Genomic DNA, 6,679 nt, shown 5'->3' with positions numbered 1-6,679 from the left:
AATATGGTGAGAATGGGGGGAGGTCTTGTTTTCTTCAGCCAACAAAGGAAGTGAAGATGCTGCTGCGCCTCTTTGGCTATGGAGATGGTGTTGTTTGACCGAGTAAAGTTAGAAAGGCAACTAATTTGCTGCTCTTGACCAATTCCACCATAGAGCCCTCAATATGCAGTGGACAGCATGAGTATTCCTGAATTCAATACTTGTCTCTTTTGTCTTGTTCACGTTACAAGATGGATTATTGCACTTGCACCGGTCCGCGAATCATCCCCAGTACTGATGTGACTCACTACCATTGTGTCATCCACAAACTTAAACTTATGTGTCCAAATGGGTCAGGCCCAGGTGCTGAGTAGATGATGTGAAATCTTCAGTGGAACAGTATAAGTGATTGGCAAATGGGAAAGTGTAGTTTGATATGGGAAGTCTGGATTTCAAGTGGCCTAAGACAAGCCTCTGATTCACTTCATGACAACAGGTGTGAGTGCTATAGGGCAACAGTCATTGAGGCAAGAGACAGAAGTCATCTTTGAAATGGATAAGATGGTGGTGATTTTGAAGCACTTGAGGATGACTGCCTTCTTCAGAGAAATAGTGAAGATCTCTGTGAAGGTATCCGTCACCTGGCTTGTACATTTCCTAAGCTTTTGGCCAGGTATCTTTTCTGGTCCAGCAGCATTCATGGGTTTACATTCAACAAAGTTGTTCTTACACCAGCACTGGATAAAAAACAGTACCTGTTCCTCCCAAGGAGAGATGGACTTCCTTGCAAGTGTGTCATTCAGGGAATCAAACTACACATAGAAGTTAGCTAGAACATCTGGAAAGGAGACATCACCTCTGCAGAAAGGTGGTGTGGTCTTACAGTTTGTGTTGGCTTGGATTCCCTACAACATGTGTCTCTATGGCCTGAAAGTGGTTTTGGACCTTCCTACCAATACTCTCATTTAGCTGCTTTGATGCCCCATGATAGGTTTACCCTTGCTGTCCTAAGGGCTACCTTATCACCTGATCTAAAGACAGCATTACAGGCTTTTAGCAGTTCACTTATCCTCAGTGTCACCCACAGTTTATGATTTGCACAAGTTCTGAAGGTCTTTGACACAGTCACGTTATCTTTGCACTTGTTAATGTAGCCAGAGACTGATGATGATAACTAGAAAATATATACTGTATATATGTATATATATATATATATATATATATATATATATATATATATGCCCCCTGCTCACTTTGCTTGCCAAATCCCCAAGACCAATGGCCTGCACTATGTGTCATCAACTTTTCATCTCTGCCGCTCGTGTATGTGGATTTCACTTTCACCAAACAACAAATATTTTAATTCACGCAGATAGGCCTCTTCATTGGGAAGAAACACTACTCTTCCCGGCAACACGAATTAGACGATCTACAGGTCTCTGACTTAAAGTTTTGAGCCAAATAATATCTACATACTTCTGCTATATCGCCTATGTCCATATATTCGATCTCTTTTCGCTGTTCCGTTATTTCACCAAATAATAATTTATGTTTGTTAGCGCTAATGCAAACTTTACTATCATTTTTTTGAGACTTTCGAATTTTAGTACTTTCATAATCTCTAACCTGATCTGCATGCGTATCGTGCTAACGTTTTTGAACCTCTTTACAACGTTACACTTTGTCTTCTACTCTTTGTCTTTTATTTCCGACCCGGCTTGGCACTAAGAGAGCAGGAACTGTGTCTGACAATAGCATTCAAATGAATGAGAGGCGATTATTATCTCTCGTGGGAGTTGAAATTATCTCCAAGAAAGTCTCATCCTAGGATTTCCTTTTATAATAGAGCGATATATAATTGACAGCTAAAAATGTGTTTTGTGAAAAATGTTACAGGATGTGAAAAATTGGCTTCAATTTTTAATTCAGCTCCCAAAATCAAGAATCATATGAACAAGCGCAGCTGAGGTTATTTATTAACTGAGCTTACCAGCTCAACTCCTGAATGACAGAACAACAAAGTGCAATTAAACAGGCAGGCTGTTGTCAAGTTGATCCTGCAGGTCGCAAAAAAAGAAAAGAAAGGACGAGTTACAACACATCATTAAAACTTGCTACTTCCTTATTTGTATGTTCAGAATAACATGATTAAAAGTTAACAAACAGGTAAGGAAATATGAATACTTTCAAAATAGTTTAAGAGAAATCTACATTTTACTGTATGTACCTCTGCTCTGTGAACTGAGGAGAAGCAGGGCTGGCAGCTGCCAGGCACGAGGCGGGATATTTGAGGGCCAGGATGGCACTGGTCCAGCCAGACAAAGTGGAGCAGATTTTACATACCAATGAACAAGAGATGAATTTTGAAGAGTGCCTTTCAGCAGCGTGTGTCGTTGAACTGATGTGTAATACTCTGATATGATTTGTTAGGCTACTGGCACAGCCCACCACATTGTTTCTCCTTCCCAGTGGCATATTTTGGTATGGGCAACATAGGCAGCTGACCAGGGTTGGCAAGAGGCGTCGCACCAAAATCTTTGGAGCAGGCAACCCAGGCAGCATGGGGTCCTGGCGTGAAGTGCGAAAGGAAGCCCAGTCGACTCAGGGTTGGAAGTGTGATTACTTGTAGCGACTGTCATTCTGATAAAAATTGACAAACATTCATAACTTTGTAATTGTTCAGATGGTCATTGAAATGTTAAGATCACAGCATTTACAGAGTGTGGGCAGCATGGCATTACGCCACCTCATTCACTATACATGGTTTAAAATTCTGGCTCTTTAATGGCATTTAATAGTTCTTTATTGGGTTAAATGGTTCATGGTGGAACTTTTGCGTGACAAAGCAACATTTATTTCTGGGAAGTTTTTTTTTTTTGTATTAAGTTGAGTCTTTGTGCTTTGAAAAACATCCTAATATCTGGGAAAAAATAAACTTTTTAATGTATGGCAGGCTACCTAGCAAAACACTAACAGAATAAAACATACCTGAACTAGGCCTGTGTTACTGTAAGTATGCAGCGAGAGTCTTTTAAAGATTAAAATCAAGGACCCATTGGTGTTTCACAAATCGTCTACCTTCTATTGCCTGGTTATTTACAGTAGCCTGTTGCAGATCTAAAGAAATGAAGGCTCTTTCTGGAACTCTCCTGTGGATGGATCTTTTGAGACCCTAACATGGGTTCCCCTATGGCATCACTCTGAAGAACAACTCTGGCCCTTTTTATTTTTCAAGCACACTGCCTAGCTATGTCAATGCCGTATTCTGTTATAAGTGCTGAGATGAACACATCACTGCTTCTGGTCTGCTTCAGGGTCTCAGAAGTACGAGATAAGGAGAAGGGCGGCTCGGGGGTAGGCTGATCTCGGGTTCTCCCCAGCCAGAGGTTGTAGGAGCGGAAGAATCCATCAAATACCGCAGCTCCATCGTTGAATATCACAAAGGCAACTAGTAAATCAGCCGTAGTACAAAATTGACACCTGCGGGAGCAGCACGGTGGCGCAGTGGTAGCGCTGCCGCCTCGCAGTAAAGCAGCGGTTCTCAAACTTTCGTATTTCGCATCACCCCCTCCCCCTATCTGGAATAATTCTGCGCCTCCTGCATAATATAAGATAGACGAGAATAACACACGAAACAACTAACAAAGGTACAATACTCGTGCTATCCTATCATTTTTACTTCCACAAGATTTGCATGTGTTCGGCTAACATCGATGAAATATTTGCAATTTATTTTTTTAAGTGCAGCTTTAATAACTGTTAAAATGCCTTGTGTGGTTTTTGGTAGTAATTCTAATCCCAAAAACAAAGAATAAGTTATTTATTCTTAATTTATTATGTTTTATGTAAAGAAACGATTACATATGTTTTAATTTTTAAAAATCTCGTGAACGAGGACACCGATGAAGTCAATCTGCGCGAGACGAACGAATTTTTGTTCGACAAAAATTATACCGCTGTTAGTTGTATCATGAAAATAACTCAATAAGCAGTAAAGTATTTAAGTCAATTTGGCAATATTGGCTACGCTGCCAGTGTGGTGCAGACGCGCCGCATTATCACCTGATCTACTGTTACCCGAATGTTGGCGACGTCTCGAACTTTCTGGATTGAAAATACGCGACTATAAAAGCAGCAGCAGCAGCGGCGCCGCTCGTCATAGAAACGAACTTCAAATAGAAAAGGAGCTCAGAGTGTCCGTCTGGAAAATCAAACCAATCCTGGACAGGCTGCGTACTTTAATGCAGGCACATATTAGATCTATGCCTTAGAAATGTTTTATTTTAATTTTAGTTATAATGCATTCATGGTGATTATGTGCTTGCAAATTTAAATTTGAAATAAAAATGTAAAAAAAATAATTTAGATGTCTTGTTCATTTATTCGACGTCCCTTTCTTTTTGTCTCTTTCTGATTTCGAAGCACGTATTCGCTCTATATACCTAACAGATAATTGATCCCCTCCACTACTCTAACATGCTTGACTCGCACCCATAACATTTTTAACTTTATTAAACAGGTCGCGAGACTGACATGTCTAAGATGCTGCAAACACCATTTCTGTGTGCCAAGTGATTTGTGTTTAGGTGTTTGATAGAAAATTGATTGGGCTGTGGTGAAGTATTCTAGTAGATGGCTGCAAAAGTCTAGACGTTTCCCCATCATATTTTCGTACGAATAAATTGTAAGTAATGCCGTTTTTATAAAAATATAATTATTTTGCTTTATAATTTGCTATATACTTTCTTTAAAATCATTTTTAATGCGGAAAACTCATTTTTTCTTACAAAAACTAATGACGGATTTAGATTTTAAAGAACACGAGACGGCGTTATCATTTTCGGAGACTTATGTGTTTTTTTTTTCTTAAAATACTATTATTTTAAATATTTTTTAAACATTTCTTTCCATTTGCCATTGTATTTTGGCAAACAGGAGGGGGCGCGAAATCTTCAGCTGTCCCCGGGCGCTGAAAACCCTAACTACGCCTCTGTCCACGTTTCTCTATCGCCGCCCGCGTCTCCAGTTCCTTCCGCTCCCTCGGTCCTCCCCTCCTTTCCTCCCCTCGCGGGTCTTTTTTCTTCATTCCGGTGGTCTCCTCCCCGTTCTACGCGCCCCACTCCTAATCCGCAAATCCCAGCGCACCTCCAACCTAACTGCTTCGGTTTGATCGGAGGCGCCACGCAGCTCAGGCTCTGCGGTGTCTTCAACACGCCGCACCAGTCCAGCCCATACAATCGCTGATTTTAAGCTGAGAGGCTGCTAGATCTGCCATTCTGTCTCTCGTTTTAAAGCTGCTATTCACTTTCATTTCTCTGTCCCGTACTCTTGTAAACTGTGCTGTACTGTAAGTCTGCTCTGTTAAGCGCTGTGTTATTGTAACGACCCGGAGAGACAGAGGAATGGAGTCAGCCTCTTAACGCCGTTTGCTGCTGAGTAGCCCTAAAGAGAGCCGTTGGTATCTTCAGTCATCTCCCTTCACTGCTGTTTCTACCAGCCTGTCAGATCGTCAGCGGCACCATTGACGCGCTCCTAAGTGCTTGTCGCCTTGTCCCTTCATAATAATGAATCCCAAGTGGCTTTGTTTTGTTCGTGATTTTCTTGATCTTCCAAATAAAGCAGAACAGCATTTAAAAACATAAAACGAGGATCTGGAAGGAATAGTTAGTTTTTTTTTTTTCTCTCCAAATTAAGCAGATAAATATTTTTTGCAGTGATTGTGAAAATATGATTCCATTTTAAACCAGGGTTTTGAGTTTTAAATTAATTTATTTTCCACGGTTTCTTCTACTATGTCAAAAAGAACCATTAAAATTGTGAAAAAAGTGTAAGGGGACATCGTATTGTGGCCCAATGCAGCACTGTGTGGAGTCCTCCTAACCTAATGAATTGTTACTCCTTTAATTGCTCTGTTAGTGTAAACTCCACTGGGCCGGTCAGGTCATTCTGTTTTTGTCATGAAAATAACGAGAGCGACGTTAGCTCCTTATTTGCACAGCTTATGCAAAACTGTAATTTCTTCTAAATGAAAAAGAGGACATTTCCTACAACAACACATATACATTAATTTGTGACATTAAAACCAATTCATGATTTAAGAAAAAAGCATATATTGTCAATGAGTGGACGCTAGATGGCACTGTTGCCCACCTTTTCCAATCAGACAGACGCAGGGCAGGTTAAAAGACCAAGAAGTTGTTAAATATCTTCTTTTAAAAGAAGCCCTTCACACACTACAGCCACCAATAAACAGGCAAGAAGTACCAATAATAATAAATCCATCCATCCATCTATTATCCAACCCGCTATATCCCAACATAGGGTCACGGGGGTCCGCTGGAGCCAATCCCAGTCAACACAGGGAGCAAGGCAGGAACAAATGCCAGGCAGGGCACACACACACACACCCACACACCAAGCACAATTTAGGCTCGCCAATGCACCTAACCTGCATGTCTTTGGTCTGTGGGAGGGAACCGGAGCACTAACAATAAATCAATAATTATAAACAGCAATCTCTCCTCCACATCAACCAGCGAGCTCTGTCACACTCCGCCCGACTCCGGCTCGCTTGCTGGGTCTCCAGCAGTCCTTAAAATAGTCCATGACCTGTAAGTGCTTCATCCCACGTAACTTGCCAGTACTTCCAGGAGAATCCCAATTCTTTAATCAGCCCGAAATACTTTGGGGCTTCCATCCT

The sequence above is a fragment of the Polypterus senegalus genome, chromosome 8 (assembly GCF_016835505.1).
Source record: "Polypterus senegalus isolate Bchr_013 chromosome 8, ASM1683550v1, whole genome shotgun sequence".
Taxonomy (NCBI): Eukaryota; Metazoa; Chordata; class Cladistia; order Polypteriformes; family Polypteridae; genus Polypterus; species Polypterus senegalus.
The sequence above is the reverse complement of the archived record's forward strand: the minus strand, read 5'-3'. Positions refer to the sequence as shown.